The sequence below is a fragment of the Cydia strobilella genome, chromosome 10 (genome assembly GCF_947568885.1).
Source record: "Cydia strobilella chromosome 10, ilCydStro3.1, whole genome shotgun sequence".
NCBI classification, from domain to species: domain Eukaryota; kingdom Metazoa; phylum Arthropoda; class Insecta; order Lepidoptera; family Tortricidae; genus Cydia; species Cydia strobilella.
Window position 1 is genome coordinate 19,238,516 of NC_086050.1, and position 20,059 is coordinate 19,258,574.

The window sequence follows — 20,059 nt, forward strand, 5'->3', positions numbered from 1 at the left end:
ACGACAATCCCATATACGCAACATACATTGCTTCCTTACTACCAAGCGTAACCGAAACAGCGCATCGCAGCCCGCAATGTAACGTAAACAATCGAGTATCACAAGTGTGTGCAATAGAGTAAAGTTACATTGGTAGTCATAACAACGCTAGTTAAAATTATACGACGGGTCTAATTTGGGAATTTGTGGCCTAACATTTGTTGATGTCATTCAATTCATAATTTAATTTGATTAGCCTAACTCAATTTGGTGTAGATAATGAAGATTTTGTAAGGGTTTTGAGGCCAGGGTCAGATAACAACGTATTGTCATGTCATGTCATGTCATCAGGTAAGTACATAAGTTAAGGTCTGGCTGTCAACCATAAAGCTTTTTCTGAATTGAATAAGTATCTGACCATCATATTGCAGAATTCCTAACATAAAGTAAGATATTTAAAGGGGCCCACTGACTATCAGTCCGCCGGACGATATCGGCCTGTCAGTTGTTCGGAACTGTCAAATTTTTGTTCTAACTGACAGGCCGATATCGTCCGGCGGACTGATAGTCAGTGGGCCCCTTTAAATCAGTTTTAAAATAGGCGCTAAATATTTATTTTATATGATTGGATTCCATTTGGCACGAAACTTATCACCGCTTTCCAAAGCAACCAATATAAATTATAATTATAAATATTATAAAAAGGTCAAACTATGTAATAGTCACGCAACAAGAATTATTGACTCGCATTTTAATTTATGTTTACAGAAAAAATTTAAACCTTGTTTAATAAATTTTACGAAATGTCGAGGTTTCCCGCTATACCTGGTGAAAGCGCCGATTTCCGGGTATACCCGGGAAAATTCAGTCTCAAGAATTGCCGGGAGCATGTCCTACGGGCTTAGCACGGTTATTGTCATATTGCGCGTGAAATGGTTATTATCATATTGCGCGTGATAGGACTGCTGTCTTCTAACGTTATCGTAAAAAACTGTCATTTTGCGAGCATGGTACCGGGCTACGATAACAATATCCCGTCGATAATGCAAGTAATCGACAATCATTTTTTTTTTCCTTTTCTTGATGGACTTGAGGGCGGTGTTGCCCGTAGCCAATGTCACGTAAAAGGGTAGGAACAAAATAAATGCTCTTAGAGCACGACGCTGTTCGGTGGTTGTTGTAGTTGTCTCGTAAAACCGATAGCTGGATTTTACGAGAAGCACGTGGACTACCGGCCGTTGACTCCAAAATGGTGGATAAACACGCTTTGAGATTAATTCTCCATTCACTGCACACTACCACATTAGATTATTGTATATTAAAGCTATCGATATTACACTTTAAACAATATTAATGAGCAAAAAACAAAGGAATTAATCACGAGGCTACTATCAAGATGGCGTTAGAACCGGAAATCTCTAATCGACAATCATTCGTTAGTGACCACGATTGTCTATGCCTAGAGTTTTTGAAAGATCCATTCAATAGGTGGCCTTATTCAATTGTCGGACATGTGTCAGATGAAGTTTGAACGCGAATAGCTAGATTTATTATTACACTTCGAAATTATAGGCCATAACACACCATCGTACCGCACCGTGACTTTGGAGCAATTCTAGAGGGTCCTTTACGCTCATGCGCGAATCACGGCGCGAAGCCGCGAACGCGAGTGTGGAGTCTAGTTCGCTATTCAGCGAAATCGACTCCACATTCGCGTTCGCGGCACAGAATAACTAATAGTACTACCGTACAGAAAATTCACTCCTTCACAAAAGCCAGATTTAGGTATAAAATTATACCTACACTCGCCGCCTGCAAGCAAAATTGAAACTAATAACCGCGCACGAACCGTGAATCTTCTTTGCGCGCCGCAGTTTTATGACCGAGCTGCGAGTGTCGGCACGGGGTTGTCACTTGACAAGTTTTTGTACCTATACCTACTGATTTATTATTTTTAAGATAAATATGTAGGAATTACAAACGTTGATTCTGTAAACATAAAATTTTTAGCCGGAGATAGTATGTCTGATTCTCACGGAAGTAGGTATGCCACAGAAGTACTTATTCCTTTGAAAATATGTCGGTCAATATAGTCCGGAATTTTAAAAAAAAAATGTTTTTTCTGCTTCCTTGATCTTCCGTTTATTCAGACATCCGTAAACAGAACATTATCTTTTATACAGATTAGATCACGATTTAGGTTTCGAAGCCATTGCGTATTTTCAATTTTGCGCGAGCGCCACGTGACACGATTCGTGCGAGCCGAGCGGCAGCCCACTGCCATACACCTGCCCGGGCGGTGCGCCGGCCAAATATACCTAAACTACACAGTGACACCCCCCTGTTCGCGGCTTCGCGCCGCGATTCGCGCACGAGTGTGGAGGGCCCTTAGGAATAGGGACACAAACAGTGTCCCATATTTCCATGTTTTTCTTTTTTTTTCATGGAAATATGGGACACTTGGCAACACTGGCGCACGTGTGCGGCAGTCTGTAAGGTAGGATCGCACCGTTTTGACGGTTCGGTGCGATAGTATGGAAGCCCACGCCAGTACTACCTATTCCTAGAACTGCACCAAGGTCATTGTGCGACGCCCCCATAAGTAAGAGCGAGAAAGAGATATCGCTTTCTCGCTCTTACTTATGGATGCGTCGCACAATGACCTTGGTGCGGTGCGACGGTGTGTTACGACCTGTAAAGGCAAATACGTCAAAACGGTGCGAACCTTACAGACTGCCGCACACGTGCGCCAGTGTTGCCAAGTGTCCCATATTTCCATGAAAAACATTCATTCATTCATACATGACTACGATAACAATATCACGTCGGTAATGAAAAAAGTTATCGACAATCATTCGAAAGTGACCACGATTATCTATGCCTAGAGTGTATGTCAATGGCTGGCCTTATTTAAATTTCGGACGTGTGTCGGACAAAGATTGAACACGAATAGTTAGTTTTATTACTACACTTCCAAATTGAAAAGAGTTTAAATGAGTGACAGTTGAGTGACAGCTTTATACAAATTGACTTGCATTATATAGTTTGTCAAAAGGGCCCTCCACACTCATGCGCGAATCGCGGCGCGAAGCCGCGAACGCGAGTTTGGAGTCTAGTTCGCTAATCAGCGAAATCGAATCCACACTTGCGTTCGCGGCTTCGCGCCGCGTAGTCTGGAGCGGGCTAAACATGAATCTAGTATAACATGGATCGGTCATGAGGGGTGGGGCGAAATGACCGAACGGGATAGTCTTATGTATCTTTAAGTAGTAGTGACAGAGAGCAATATATTACTTTTTGTCTTTGTCATAGTTTCACTTTTCCACCGCTGCCACAACCGAAATTGTGGCAAACAAATAAGTACGTGACATGTCATGCTTCGTTGCTTGTTTAATTATTGTTGTTTTCTATGAAATTGTGCTTTCTCTTATAAAACATAGTGATGGTTAGCGTTTTGAATTGATAAAATAATGGTGAATTGTTCTGTAATTGGCTGTCATAGCCGCTCTGAGCAAAGATATGAGAACATAACCTTTCACACGTAAGTACGGTATTTTACACCTTCCTCTTAACGCAATATGTGAGAATAACATCGTAAAATTACGTTACACTCAAGCAATGTAGAATCAAACGATTTCAATAAAAATATCACAATTATTTACGCAAATTAACAAAACATTATTTGTAAAATTATCCGCCCAAATTACGTAGGTTGTTTGTGGTAATCTGTCAGCTACTCAGACGAGTCTGAAGTCAGCCGTTTTTAATCTTCTTCTTAATTTAGCTGCATAACAATCATGTTAGGGATACCAGATGAAGATATCATCATTTTATGGGTAATTTTGACTTAAGTTTTTCGTATTTCTAATTCTAAAAAATAAAATAAACAAATGTTGTGAAGATTAAATGTGGTGTACATTAATTGGTGTGAATAATGTGATTGTGATTTGTGATTTCATAAAATTTTAACTCATAATACATTTTATTTTACGTTTTATTTACTAAACATGTTTAGTTTTGTACCACCTGCGCGAATTATAGGAGGTATTTCATTGTTCATACGCCTAAATAGAACGGCCCATTGACATTTATTCAACAATTTTAATACCGTCAAACTTTGCCTCCAGGGTAATCGCCCCAACGTAATTTTTACCAATATGGTACCCCCACGTTTATGACGTCATCTATGTCTATCCCTTACGGGCGCACGCGGTAGCCCGCATCTATGTAATGCTACTCGTAGAGTCGTAGGTCTATGGGGCTAAAGGACCGTCTCATTTCAAACATAGACATTTCAAACAAGAGAGAGAATCATACTATCTTTGTCTTACACTAGTACTAGCACCCAAAAGAAAAGGATGAGTATAGTTTTTTTTGTTCTTATTTACTGATAAGATTTGCTTGACCAACTATAAGGCCCCATACGCACGAGAGCTTAAAAAGCGTTGCGTGTGGGACGCACCCATAAGTAAGAGCGAGAAAGCGATATCTCTTTCTATAAGCTCTCGTGCGAATGGGTGGGGCCTAACATGCACGGATAATTGTGTTCTCTCAACTTAAAGCACACTCGAGCGCGAATCGCGGCGCGAAGCCGCGAACGCAAGTTAATCTAAAGCGAAATCGACTCACGCTCGCGTTCGCGGCTTCGCACCGCGTAGTCTGTAGCGGGCTTAACGTTTTGACAATTGACAATATTGACATTGACAAGCACGCGTGCGCGTCTGAAGAAAATACATGTTTCTCTAAAGAACAATAATTTATTTATAGAAAAAGTTATAGTTCGTGTAGATTGTTTGACCAATAATCAATAACTGACTTTATCATGAATTTGTTTTTCAGTCGATGACGATGCTTAGGCGCAGAAGAAAATGCTAGCGAAATATATATATATACTCCCTGTTTAGACACGTGGAAAGAATGAGTGGAAAAAGGCTAACAAAGAGAGTGTATAAGGGAGAGGTAGAAACGGGAGTTGGGAAGGGGCAGACCTCGGCGGACTTTTTCTGATCAGATCGGGGAAATCCTGAAGAAAGACCAGGTAGAGCACCCTAAACCGGCGAGCGTGTATGAGGAACGTTATGAAAGTGAAGGTAGCGAAAGAGGTATGTCAGGATCGTAACAAGTGGAAATCCGTGGTCTCTGCCTACCCCTCCGGGAAATAGGCGTGATTATATGTATGTATGTAAGTTTGTTAAACTATCACTAACTGAACGTGAACTTCCAATATTACTTGGAACTCCGGTGGCCGTATAAGAAGTGTAACACTCTTACGGTAGATATCGCTAGGGTCCCCTAGACCCATATAGTGGGAAGATTTGCTGACTATGGATGAGGTCTTGGTGGCTCAATTGGCAGAGCGCTGGAGTATAGATCCAGAGGCCGTGAGTTCAAGTCTCGCCCAAGGCAGTAATTTTTCCACTTTTAAATTTATTCTAAGCTTAATAGCATCGATCGCAGACGTTTCTGCTTGTTAAAAACTACGTAATTATTCATACATTTACTCACACTATAGAAAAAGTGCATAAGGATTCTAACAAATATTAAAAACTTTGAAACCCGTCGACCTCACTCAAAACTTCAAAAACATTTTTTTCTTACCCTGTCTGTACCTATATTCTAGAACCTGGTTTTGTATGCAAGAATCCAAGTTTATTGACAAAAAAGACCACCACACTTTGTGCCATAAATTATGTAGGGCTCCGTGGCTCAGTTGGCAGAAGCGATTGGACCGATGTTCCAATGGTCGCAGGTTCGTTTAAAAATCTGGAGTAACGCTCGCATATGTTTCTGCTTAAAAAAAAAGTTAAGTATGGGTATTAGCACATTGTGTGTGTGTGTGTGTGTGTGTGTGTGTGTGTGTGTGTGTTAAGATCATTTCTTACAGGTAGATGTTGCTGAATACTGAGAAACAAAAAAAAACCCCCTGACTTAAAAACGAGAGCTTTCTAAAAGTGACATTATTTTCTCATAATTTGCCAATGAACCGCCATACTAGCCTGCACCACTATACCTATACAACTCATGACCTCATCTAATCTATTTTGTTTCTGTTTCAGTCATAACATATTAGAGGACACTCAAATTATCGAGGACATGGAAGACTTATTTAGAAAAGGGATAGTCATAAAATTTAGCTATCGAACGAAAGAAGAAAAGTTCTTACATTCCGCCTGGAACAAACCTCTCAGCAAGTGGCATGTCCATGCATTTCGAATAGTCAATAGTCAGTGTTTATTTGTAAAACATATGTAGGTGAATCTATTACAGTGTAAAGGATTTTTTTTTACAAACTTAAGTTGCAACGTTGCAATGTATGTATCAAGTCCTGCAAGATAAATTAGACCACACTTCCCTGTATTCGATTGAGCTAAAACTTCACATACACTCTTTATGTTGGGTGATAACATAATACATTATATGAGTTGGGTGATAACGCAATATTATGGTACAGTCAGCTGCAGAGAAAAGGCACCCCCTGCATACAAATTTAAATTTGCATGAACGTGGGGTACCTTTTCCCTGCAGTACCATCGAATATCTGATGATGGACGCAGGAAGTGGTCATATAGGAGGTCATAGAAGGAGATAAAATAACGCAACCGAATTTGTGTCTGGATTTGTTAGAATTGTCTTGATAAGTATTAGCATAGAGTTACTTATACTAGAGCGGTACTGTCATATTAAATTTTGTAACCCCAGTAAATTCACTGCCATCTGTCGACATACTTTAAAACTAAAAATGAAGATTTATAAAAATACGATAAAATGTATTTAGATATATAGATAAATGATTTTTTTTATTTGCATTAATTATTTTTATGATTTTGACCCATGTTCTTTCACTGATATGCGTTAAAATTGTTAAATAATAAACGAAACCGTCAACGCCATCTATACGACTGTAGGCCAAAACTAGTAGCGCCCTCTGAACGAGAATCAAATTGTCTTGATTTTCGAGGCACGTTTTTTCCTTAGACTGTATCCATCTATTGGTATTAGTGAGGGCTAACGCGTATGAATTCGCCGCTAGGGGCGCTAGTGTAGATGGTGGTCTTTTCCATAGTTCGAAATGTCAAATGTCACTTGTCACTTTAATGACTGACAACTGTTCTTTAGTGTTTTGGACCACCATCAACAGAGGCGCCAACTGGTGAGCAAAAAAACGATAGTCCTCTTTGCCTGTTAAAAGAATCGGCAATAAAAACTTGTATCAAAAATATCAGTTTTAACAAAATCCTTATTTCATTTCATTTATTTAACATTAAAAGTCATGTGCATTACAGAAGATGTTAGTAAAATGTAGTCAGTACATTGACACCCGGGTAGGGCACATAATGTTAGTACTTGTGAGGTACCTACAGAGGGCTACAGTTTTTGTGCTCACCAGTTGGCGCCACTGTAGATGTAAATTCTTCTATGCTTATTTTTATAAAATCAATACGACCACACTTCCCTGTATTCGATTGAGCTAAAACTTCACATACATTCTTTAAGTTGGGTGATAACATAATACATTATATAAGTTGGGTGATAACGGAATATTATGGTACAGTCAGCTGCAGAGAAAAGGCACCCCCCTGCATACAAATTTAAATTTGTATGAACGTAGGGTACCTTTTCCATGCAGTACGATCGAATATCTGATGATGGGCGCAGGAAGTGGTCATATAGGAGGTCATAGAAGGAGATAAAATAACGCAACCTAATTTGTGTCTGGATTTGTTAGAATTGTCTTGATAAGTATTAGTGAGGGCTAACGCGTATGAATTCGCCGCTAGGGGCGCTAGTGTAGATGGTGGTCTTTTCCATAGTTCGAAATGTCAAATGTCACTTCAATGACTGACAGCTGTTCTTTAGTGTTTTGGACCACCATCAACAGAGGCGCCGGACTTCCGGTTCGAGCGCCATCTTGATAGTTAGCATCGTGATTAATTACTTTGTTTTTTGCTCATTAATATTGTTTAAAGTGTAATATCGATAGCTTATTATACAGTAAACTAATGTGGTAGTGTGCAGTAAATGGTTTAACCACCATCTTGGAGTCAACGGCCGGTAGTCCACGTGCTTCTTGTAAAGTCTAGCTATCGATTTACAAGAGCTAACAAATCACCGTACACTGTCTTGTACAACCGTACAATTTTTGTCGTTTTTAAACCTCTTAATACCTTGATACTGGCGAAATAGTCCCACTGGGCTGAAGCCATAATTTTAAAAGAAGAAGAAGAACAGAGGCGCCAACTGGTAAGCAAAAAAACGATAGTCCTCCTTGCCTGTTAAAAGAATCGGCAATAAAAACTTGTATCAAAAATATCAGTTTGAACAAAATCCTTATTTCATTTCATTTATTTAACATTAAAAGTCATGTGCATTAAAGAAGATGTTAGTAAAATGTAGTCAGTACATTGACACCCGGGTAGGGCACATAATGTTAGTACTTATGAGGTACCTACAGAGGGCTAAAGTTTTTGTGCTCACCAGTTGGCGCCACTGTAGATGTAAATTCTTCTATGCTTATTTTTATAAAATCAATACGTTCTAATATACACAAAGGTATTTTAACGTCTAAATGTGCCATTTTTTCAACTTGTTTAATTTTGCATATATTTTAGTTGGCAGTTTTTATAAACCACTAACATTTATTGAGCTATATCATGTTTACCATGATTAATCAAAGACGAACAAACATTTACCACAATTATGAATAAGGAAGGAGTTAAGTAAATTCCCGATAAAAAAGCTTGAAGCCCCTAAAACTTCTTTGCATTGGACATTTTGAAAGACCTACATCTACACTCGCGCCCCTAGCGGCGGAATTAAACGCGGTAGCCTTCATTACCTACACTAGAGCGGTACTGTCATAGTAAATCTTGTAACCACAGTAAATTCACTGCCATCTATCGACACACTTTAAAACTAAAAATGAAGATTTATAAAAATACGATAAAATGTATTTAAATATGGATAAATGAGTTTTTTTATTTGCATTAATTATTATTATGATTTTGACCCATGTTCTTTCACTGATATGCGTTAAAATTGTTTTAATGACAAACGAAACCGTCAACGCCATCTATACGACAGTAGGCCAAAGCTAGTAGCGCACTCTGAACGAGAATCAAATTTTCTTGATTTTCGAAGCACTTTTTTTCCTTAGACTGTATTCATCTATTACGGAGTTATATCTATCTTTGTTACCTACTTATACTTATATTATAATCTATTGCTTGTACCAATTATAATGCCTGCATATCTAATTTAATTTAACATTTTTATAATATGTCAAGAAGCTAATAATTATAACAATAATTTGGAACCCTTTTCAAACTCAAACATATTTATTGCTCATAGTATTACAAATTACAAGAATACAGACCCTGTAAGGGCACAGCAATTTTGTTTTGCTGCAACGCACACAGCAATCCTACGGGTTTTTTTGTTTTGTTTTTATATTTTTCTTTTGTTTCTTTTATATGTGTGTATTGTGGCAAAAGAATAAATGATTTGTCTATCTATCTACATTTACTTAATAGGTTTGTGTAAATAAACTTCGTTTATTTTCTTGGCAATGGTTGTATTATTTACTCATTTATAATATTCTCTCCAGCAGCACAGAGCCGACAATCCGACATTGTTACATATCTGTATCAGAGTTTACATTAGTAAACATAGAAGACTGACAACGCCGCGAGAATTGTCATTGTTGTAAATGGAATTTAAGTTACTTATAGCAAAGACATAATTATGTAACTCCGTATAAGCAAGATAAATAGTATAAGGAAAAAATGTGCCTCGGAAAGCAAGAAAAAGTTATACTCGAATAGATGGCGCCACACCTTTAGCCTATACTCATCTCATCAAGGGGGGGCAATATTTCTCACTTATAAGAAACTAGTTATAAGAAACATGTACCGTTTGTGCCCAAATAAACATTAAAACATTATGTCCTGTCTTTGTTTGTAACATGTATTTTTCTTTGTAGTGCACAATAAAGAATTTTATTATTATTATTCCACCTACCCAGGGTCTCAGCCAGGTATAAGTAAATTTCTGTCTCATTTACAGAGGGTTCCATTTATAGAGATGAGACTTGAGGTTATTTCAGTTATAGAGGCTTGTTTTGTCTCAGCACTAACAGAGATAATTCAGTGCTAAAGTATCGGGACCGCGCTATGAGTCAGCTATAATAGAGGTACTAAGTACCTAACAGTGACAGATTTATTACGTATAAAGCTAAAATAAAAAATAGGAATAAGCGAAACCTATTCACCTATGTCGAGTCCATTAAAGTTGCGGGGAATGCTGTTTTGTATGAAGATTGTCCGTCTTGAATGTTTACTAGTCTCTACTTGTATAGAAACATAGGTAAATAGTTTAGGTAGGTATTCGTGTGATAGTAAAACATAGGCGACATAAGTATGTATTTATTAAGCTCGCTAGCAACTCGCAAGCGCACACTCTTAGTAACAGCCGGTTTTGTGCATGATGCTTAGGAAGTCCTTGAGGAGCGCCTTCCTTAATTTCTCCCTTGATCCAAGAGAAGTTTTCTGGAAGAAATAGAAGGAAATAAGTAAAAGTAGGTTCATGTGGCAGCAACGGAGGAAATATTTTCACATGAGAACAGTATATTTGCACCCAAGATATACTAACTAATCGCCGGGAACAATCATTTGTCTTTATGTCTGTAAACAAGGCGCAGATTAGATTAGAACTGGGTGCCTTATTTAAACCTAATATTGCATTCCCAGATTATGTATCTCAGAGGTACCTAACTATCAAATAATAGGTACCTATCTCATTGCACAATACAGCCACACTCATACTTATTCAAAAGAGTAAAAGTTACCTACTAAGACAGACCTAGTGGAGCGTTACAGTTTTTTTTATGTCTAGTACTTAATTCGGTACTCAAAAGAACCTACCTTCTATTTACAGCTATTACAAATTGCTTCAATAGCTACTGGCTCACAGTAGTCTGACCAATGGACTAGTTGCCATCAGCTAGCAGGTGTTATTACACCTGTTAGAACCTAAAACAAAAAAGTATCTACCTAGATGTAAGTTTTTCAAGTAGATTTTCCCCCTTAGGTTAGGATTTGAATGTTGAGGTAAAAAGTAGCTTAGTAATGTAACCTAACCTAGGTTAATAGCATAAGTAAGAGATTGTGCAACAGATATCTTATCATACTAACTTTTACATTTATAATGTGAGGTAGTATTTAAGAGTTTAGGAGCATTGTTATCGAGAGGTTTGTTTGACAGACATGTAAACTTTACGAGAAACACTGCAATTTTATAGCTTTACCTTTAGGTGTTTTAGTAATCCATCACCGTTTTGACTTTTGAGGCTCGGCGTTAAGTTCGGCACATAACTGTAAATATGCGAAATGCCCGAAATTCTTCGTCTGGCATATCAGACGGGTTGTAAGAGTGTCTTGATAAAGCTATGCACGAGATTTTTAGACGCTCTTTTTCTTTAACAGCATCCGCGAGTAGGAATAATAAAATTTGACTTTCCTGCAAAGAAAAAATTGACAATATATATATACAGCGGAACATTGTAACTAATAACTCAATATCATAGAAAAACTGATATTTACCCGTAATTTATACCTTAAAATTGGTTTATTCAATAATTTTGCTTTCACGACAAGGCTTATCGTCACCTAAGAAGCACGTAGATAGAATTAACGAAGTTGAACTGTCAAAATGGGACAATGTGTCAAATTATCAACGACGGCAACGACTATGTTATGCAAATTGTCGTCTGTCAAGCTCCTGTCATCTACCGCTGTCATTCTATCATCTACCGCTGTCATTCTGTCATCTACCGCTGTCATTCTGTCGTCTACCGCTGTCATTCTGTCGTCTACCGCTGTCATTCTGTCATCTACCGCTGTCATTCTGTCATCTACCGCTGTCAGATGTGGATAACTATCACGATTTCGCCCTATCACGGCCTTGTCACGCTACCATGCTAAGCCCGCTAGTCCTAACAGAGTATCGTGCACACGCCGCCGCTGCGGCATGCGCCGCTGTAGAATGACACATTATAAATTCCCGACAACTTTAGGGACAAGGGGCATTCCAGAAAAAAGGTGTTCTTTGTCACGCGTAGATCTGGAAATTATTTTAATCACCTGCAGAACAGAAATCTGTGTTACATGTTGTTAAATCCAGAGCTAAGTTATCAAACGTTACCACGCCAAATATCGAGTAGAAGAAATCTAAGAAGCCGTTCTTAGCTTAATCAGAACTTCAGAAGTGTAGTAAAGTAACGTCACCATCCCGAAACTTTTCTGGAATGCCCCTTTATTGCTACAGGTGTAAACAACGAAGGTTACTTAAGCAATGTTTGCAAAACAAACCCATCTCGGACTTGACCCATAGCCTAGATAATTCTTGACAATGGATGACGCATAGTGCTAATAAAAATTGGGAATGTTTATAAATTTCGCGTGTTATCGTAGTCTAGTCTAAAACAGAGTAAGTTAAACTCGCAGAAGTCGGCCACCTGCCACAAAAATTGAAACTGGCCTTGGCGATTTTCGATTTTGGCGGGCGAGCGATCGAAATTCAATAATCGCCCCATGCGGAAAAACAAAAGTTGTCTCTATCCTCGACAATTAGGTGAAATGAAGAATCCTTATTTCAGGCAACTAATGGAGACTTATAAACCTTAAAACTGGCATAATAAATATTATTTAAAATAAATACTTAAAACAAAAATGACGCAACCCCGCATTACTTGACACCCTACGGCCAAAAAATTAAGGATAATGGAGCTTAATTTCAGCTGTACCAAAATTGTAGATACCTATTTGTCAAACCGATATGGATCATGGACCATTTGCTAGTAAATATTTTTTCTTTCTTTGTTTCAATATTCTATTAATTTTTGATATAGAACAGACAAAATTTAAACTTAAATCTGTGTTAGTAAAATTAGACAATCTAATTCTTGGGTACTGGTCTAAGTTCCAAAATTGCAAAATTTTTACTACCTTTGTCATATTTTTGTATAGGAATCAAAATTTTCCATTGCCTAAATTAACTGAAACTTTTTGAAGCTTGCACCTACATCTGTATTCTTAGTTAGGATTGGGTTTCTATAAACAAATAACCAAATTATGAACTCAAAATTAAATATAGTAGTTGAAACAAAATTAAGCAGGTCAATATTGCACGATACGAATGTAATCAAATGCAGTTGTGTATGGAGTTCATATTGTGCAGAATCGCGAAAAGGAAGAAACATAGAGGACAAACGTCGAATAATCCTTTAATATGATAATATTCGCCTTTCCTCCCCATAACTATAACTTACGATGAGTAACGTCACACGTGATCGTAGACAATGGATTGATACATAATTATCTCCAAGTAGCGTTTTATAAACTGCAGGAGTGCATCAGCCTTCAGTGACTCACCATGTCACCAAGGCTTCATAATTGCTACTGAAGGAACGGTGTGGTCACTGATAGTCATACTTGTTATGAACAAAATGCTGCACTTCATGATAAAAGCAAGCCGCTCTGCACAGTGACAGCAGGGACCAAACTGAGCAATTTTACCCGCAGCAGCGGCAGTTTCACCCCTTAGGAACAGAGATGGCGCCACTTCTTTAAAAAATATTTCAAAAAATTCTACAAGCTAAACCAATGAACCGATTTAAATGTTTAATATCTCAAATGAAAGCGCATTATATAAATTACTTTAAAAAAAATACACAGAAAATATATACTCAATACTTTTGATAAAAACAGGAATTTTAAGTTTGTTTTTTTACTCGAGTGATAATTTTTACTTGATTTCTCAAAAAAATTTTATGGAATATGAATATTTTAATGCATGTATATATTACTGAATAAATAACAAGTATTATAAAAAAAACCCGACACCGATATATTTCATACTTCTCGAAAGTTTGAATGTGAGTGTAAATTTCTTCAAGATATATTCCAAATAATTCTACAAGCTAAACTATTCGACCGATTTTAATGTTTAATATCTCAAATAAAAGCTCATTATATATACTACTTATAAAAAAATATTCAAACAACATATACTGAATACTTTTAACAAAAAACGGCATCTTAAGTTTTTTTTCTTACTCGATTGATAGTTTTTACTTGATTTAATAAAAAAAAATATGGAACATGAATAGTTTAATAAATATATATATAGTACTGAGTATATAAAAGTATTACGAAAAAATCCGACACCGATACCTTTTATTCTTCGCGAAATATTTAAGTTCAATTATGCATGTTCTTACAAATAAATTCTTTAAAAGAAATCTTCAACCGCAGTAAGTGCACTGATTTTAATATGAAATGTGTCATATGAAAGAAATCACCCAATTTATTTTAATAAATAAAAAAAATTAATAAATAAAAACTAAATAAAGTTTTTTCCTGGTGCTGAATTACAAAAAAATATAACAAATCTAAAATTAGGAATTATTTTTATTTAAAGTGACTACATTTGTAAACAAAAAACTTAAATGTCCTCTTCGGGTTCACCGGTAGATGTAGAACTAAAAAAAAAGTCGTTTTAAGAAGTACTCGTACCATTCCAATACTACAAAATCACCGATCATACATGAACTGGTTGCTGTATGTTACTGTTGGATAATTTTTGTGCCTGTACATTTAATGTTGAATTATTTTTGTGCCTAGTTGATTACCATTAAACCTATAATTTTGTGCCAGACCTATAATCAGTGGTCAGCATGCAAAATAACTCTGGATTATGTGTGTCTGATGCGTGTTGCCCCTTGGTTATGGTTTAATCCATCGTTGTTATTCAACCTTAGTTTTAAAAATGACATCCTGTCAAGGATGATGATATTATGATATTAATAAGTGGTGTGATATTGACTGTACAGGGTCGCCTAGGATCACTCTCAGGCTTCAGGCTGCTGAGCAGAGAGTGTGTTATAAACAGAAAAGTTAAATTAATTTCACACACATCTCACTCCCTCCTCACAACAAGCTTACACACACACAAGTTCACACTTCACACTCCTCTTTTTCTTTTATCCTTATGTTTAATATATGTAATACTATTGGTTTAATATAACTCGTAATGACCTTGAACCCCGCGATACAGGCCATGCCTAGTGTGAGGTTCACTGCAATGTGCCTCTGAAATTGTATTAATTGATAAATAAAGATATTTTAAATTTTTTTAATTTTTAATTTTAAATATACTAATGGCATGTTAGGAAGTGGACAAACGTTAGGCAAATTAAGACATTAATAATCTTCCAAATTTCAAGCGCAGTGCATAGGTTTTCCGATTACTGTAGTAATGTTAATTGCTAAGACCGACCATTGCGAAGAGGTTTCCAACTATTCTACTAGTATTATTGCCGTTGATAGGTGACTTTTATGGCTTGCAAGCGGAAAAAACTGGCCAAGTGCGAGTCGGACTCGCCCACCGAGGGTTCCGTACTTTTCAGTATTTGTTGTTATAGCGGCAGAAATATATCATCTGTGAAAATTTCAACTGTCTAGCTATCACGGTACATACGGTTCATGAGATACATACGGTTCATGAGATACAGACGGACAGCGGAGTCTTAGTAATAGGGTCCCGTTTTTAGCCTTTGGATACGGAACTAAAAACTATTTGATTTGAAGAAAGAAGATTCTCGCGGTCGTTTTTTTGGCACAAGGGAAGACTTATTGTCAAAAGGACACTTATTGTGAAAGCTAGTACAAGTTTAATGTTTGGTTTATTTGCAGGAACAGCATGTCTTTTAATACTGCTAACCGACATCCGGGCTGACAACTGGCGCTGGCCCGACAACGCACGCGCAGCCTCCGTACGCATAGACACTAAAGTGCGCTTCGTCGACGACGAGAGGTCGGTATATTCAGTATATTCAGCGGTTTTTCTCAAAAATACAAAGAATTGCGAGGAATTTATATAATTAGTTTACCGTCAATGTTTAGTTTGGCTTCTGCGATATTAAAGTCATTTTTCGGTGTAGGCAATAAGTATAAGATTCATATTATGAACAGAACAAATACAAGTCCCTTACGGTAAAGACAGTAGACCAGGATTTTGGCAATCATACTTACCTACTGATCAAAAAATTTAGAAACGTAGGCTACAGGTAGAAAATCCGTTATCTATGATAGGCAGTTTCTCTTTGAAGAAGACAATTGCAATCCACTGGAAACATGAATCGAACCGCGCCTTGACCTCTCGTAATTAAAAATTAGCATCTTCATGCATTTAATTATATGCAAAATGCGTATTTCCCAAGACAATGTTTTCATAACTCATTCAGCAGTATAATTGCGATGCAAGCGACTTATTGCTTCTGAAAAACCAGCATAAATGGAATTTCTAATTTCCAATCGAAGTCTTCCGAAGCGGGCGTGGCGTGTGGCGTGTGGCAACATTTTTTCCTATCAGATATATGTTGAAATCAGTTTCAAAATGTAATTTTATTTACTGCTCAGCTCATCTTGATGCCAGCTCAAGCTATTTTAAATTTGTCACCTGCCAATAGATTGAGATTGTCAGGTACGCGTACGGATCTCGAGGTCGAACTTATACTGAATTTAATCGACTCAACTTGGCCCAACTCTTGTCTGTTATGGCGATGGAAATACACGCTAAAACAATCGAACTACCCGGCGTGTCAAACGTACCCACTGACTGAACTGTTTCCTTAAGGGGCCCACTGACTATCAGTCTGCCGGACGATATCGGCCTGTCAGTTGTTCGGAACTGTCAAATTTTTGTTCTAACTGACAGGCCAATATCGTCCGGCGGAATGATAGTCAGTGGGCCCGTTTATGGTAGCTATGGTTTCCTTTGAATTTTATTTAATTGTCGGTGTATGATAAGGATAATGACCTATTTTTTTCTGCTTTATATACAGCACAACCGAGGTTTGAACTTTGAACCCACTATTACACATATTGAACGGTCAATAAACTGCTCAATTTTCTCAAATAAATTCATGACTCGTGAGGGAATAATGCTGGGAATTGTGTTCTACGAACGCTTAGCCACTGACACAGGGCTAGACACAGATTAAAATAGTACTCTTATAATTACACGCTTAAGGAATTGACGTCATGCAGATCTCGCACGCGACAAGACAATCTTCCTTGGCCAACATCCGACGTGGTATTGTCCAATCCGATAATTATCGTGTCCGTTGTATCCGACACTACAATGGCGACGGATCGGCTTGCGCCAACGAGCTCCTTACTTCAGTTTGAAGTTTGGTTTTAAATGTTTCACTTAGCAACAAGTTACGAGTAGGGTATTACTCTATTTATCGAAGTAGCAAGGATCGTAGCCAAGATGGTTGGCGAATTGTTTATTGGCGAGCGTCAACCGAAAAGTTAAACTGTGGAAAGAATTTAACTGCCGCCCGCAGTATTTACGGACCGACCGACCTTCAATACTTCAAGAAAAGAGCGTACTCCCATACTTAAAGATCGGCAACGCACTCGCAACCCCTCTGAAATTGCAGTTGTCCACGTTCTAGGGTAATTGCTTATCATCAGGCGAATCGTCTGCTCATTTTGCTCCTATATCATAAAACATATAATATTATTTATTTACATACAAGATATATACAGTGGTACTACGTAAACGAAATCAATAACTAGCTTAAATCTAAAATAGGCCCTTGAGGCATTGTACCAAGGTACCAAGTAAACATTTATCGGGATGACAAATGCGAACGAAAATGTATGTCACCATTTCTATACAAATTAAGATGATAAGTGTTTTCTTTAAACGATTGACACTTGGCTGGGGGTCCAGCCTTTTAGGAATGTCTAAGCTTGACAGTTTCATGCAGTTCCCTAGGTTTGTTAGTTTAAAAATCGGACAAGTGCGAGTCGGACTCGCCCACCGAGAGTTCCGTACTTTTTAGTATTTGTTGTTATAGGAGCAACAGAAATACATCATCTGTGAAAATTTCAACTACCATCTAGCTATAGCGGTTCATGAGATATAGCTGGTGACAGACAGACGGACAGTGGATTCTTAGTAATATGATCCAGTTTTTACCCTTTGGGTACGGAACCCTAAAAATTAGTCGTCGACGTGTCACGCATTGTTTCAAAGTGACAGTCGCGACGACACGATAACGGGAAACGGGTTTGTCATGGCTTCAATTTGTTCTTTGTCAATAAATTGACAGATAAGGTCTTTAGCTATTGACAAAACCAACAAAAAGTTACAGTATACACATGTCATGTCAAGATAACAATAGTTTTGTTTGAATGTCGAATAGTCTACGATGGTTTGAATAACATCGAAGATTTTTCTTGCTTCAATGAATTTTATTCCTTTTTTTAATATGTACATATTTTAATTTTTTAAAATAAAATATAGAATTTGAGAAAATCTTAAAAAAATAATATAGTAACATGTAAAAAATCCGCAACGCAGGCTTCGTCAGGTGGCTACAAATGCAAATCAGCAACATGCTTCGTCCCAAAAATACCAATGATGATATCCGCAACAGGCTTCATTTTTTTTTGTTTAAATAAAATAACCGTCACGAATCGCACCTGGCACCATTATATTTCGAAATTATATACATAGATCGTATGTATCTTGTTTTAGTAGTTATTGGTAGTTAGCACTTTTTTTTAGAAAAATGTTGTTTTACGTATTCTACATATAAGCATAGGTAATTAGCCTCATGCATGAAGTTTATATTTGAACGAAATATGTTTTATTCGGATGTTTGTTACCGTTATATCATGTTACAAATGCATTTCCGTTTTTAAATTACCATTTAATTACTTAAAATTATAAATAAAAAGTACAAAAATTTGCCCGCGAAAAGCTAGCGAGTGAAACGCTCGAAACGCCACGTGACGTCACGCGTTCGACAGATTAGTGTCATTAGTAGCAAACGTCAGTTGGGCCGCCCAACGTCTGACGTCATCACGCTCTGTCGAATTCGCGCCAAAAATTATGAGCGTTTCAACCGCTCAAAAATTTTCAACATTTTAAATATTTTTTAATAAAATAATGTTAAGGTTTACAAAAGTATTTTCATCATTTCCGGTGTTCCAACGATATAAATTATGAATCCAAAAATAAAAATAAATTCATGCATGGAGCTAATTGTTTACCTTTTCGATACCTATGACCAAACCGTCATATCGCAAAGTTAAACAATTGTTTACGATAATTATGCAGGTTCTTTTATCGATATCACATCGATATTAACAATCTAACAACTGTATCCAACCAACAAAGCAACAGTTCGCAACAGTTCGCAACAGTTGCATTGTCTTCCTTCGGTTTCAACATTTGGCGGCGTTGCAAGGGAACACCCAAATAACATTAGACCTTTCGCTTCCATTGAACCATGACCAGTCTATTACTACACCCAGAATATGGAGCAAAAACTATTACACACGCTTCCGCAAGCCACAAAAAATGGTGAACGTAATTTTGACCAGGGGCAGTGGGTCACACCATCGTCCACATTATTGACATATTCTTCAACCTTACTGCAAAATAAATAAGCCTCACTTATGGCTTGGTAAGAACTATTACTAATTGTGATTGGTATAGTCACCAGCAATAATATCTAACGCCGCAAAAATATCTAACACGTTCTTATTTGTAGCGCAATAAGAGCGCGTTATACATCTTTACATTTTTTTCATACATCTTTTTGCGGTCCTCGTTGTAAAAAATATTATTGCAGGTGACTGCACAGTCGCCATCAGATATATCGGAGCGGCCAAGGTGTTCACAAATATCTGAACACGCCTCTATTATCAAGGCGCTAGAGTGCGTGTTCAGATATTTTTGAGCACCTCGCCCGCTCCGATATAACTGATGGCGACTGTACAAGGTATGGTCCACCTTGTTTTTTTCGTGTCTTAATCTCATGCCGGATTGATTTAATTTACATTGTCGGCGTTGCGATATCGATTGTAATGAAATGTAATTATTATGATTAATTAATTAATTACTTACTTGTATTTAGTTTGTGCGATTTGGGCGGTTTCTAATGCTTTGCATAAATAATGTCTAAGGCCATATATCTGCGTCTAAATTATAGAAATTGGTT

At 37.3% G+C, this 20,059-nt stretch overlaps 1 protein-coding gene, 1 long non-coding RNA gene and 1 other non-coding gene across 3 annotated transcripts in view; 1 reads left to right on the forward strand and 2 right to left on the reverse strand.

Moving 5' to 3' along the window:
- LOC134744724 (uncharacterized) overlaps nucleotides 1-20,059 on the reverse strand; it is a 51,563-nt gene that overhangs the window by 18,939 nt on the left and 12,565 nt on the right. The gene's annotated exons all lie outside the window — the stretch shown is intronic.
- On the forward strand, nucleotides 5,313-5,385 carry Trnay-aua (transfer RNA tyrosine (anticodon AUA)). The gene has a single exon. It is a non-coding gene; the product is annotated as a tRNA-Tyr (tRNA).
- LOC134744809 (uncharacterized) lies at nucleotides 10,372-11,750 on the reverse strand. The gene is made up of 3 exons (XR_010128122.1): nucleotides 11,282-11,750; nucleotides 10,899-11,006; nucleotides 10,372-10,523 (listed from the first exon to the last, which is right to left on the reverse strand). It is a non-coding gene; the product is annotated as an uncharacterized LOC134744809 (long non-coding RNA).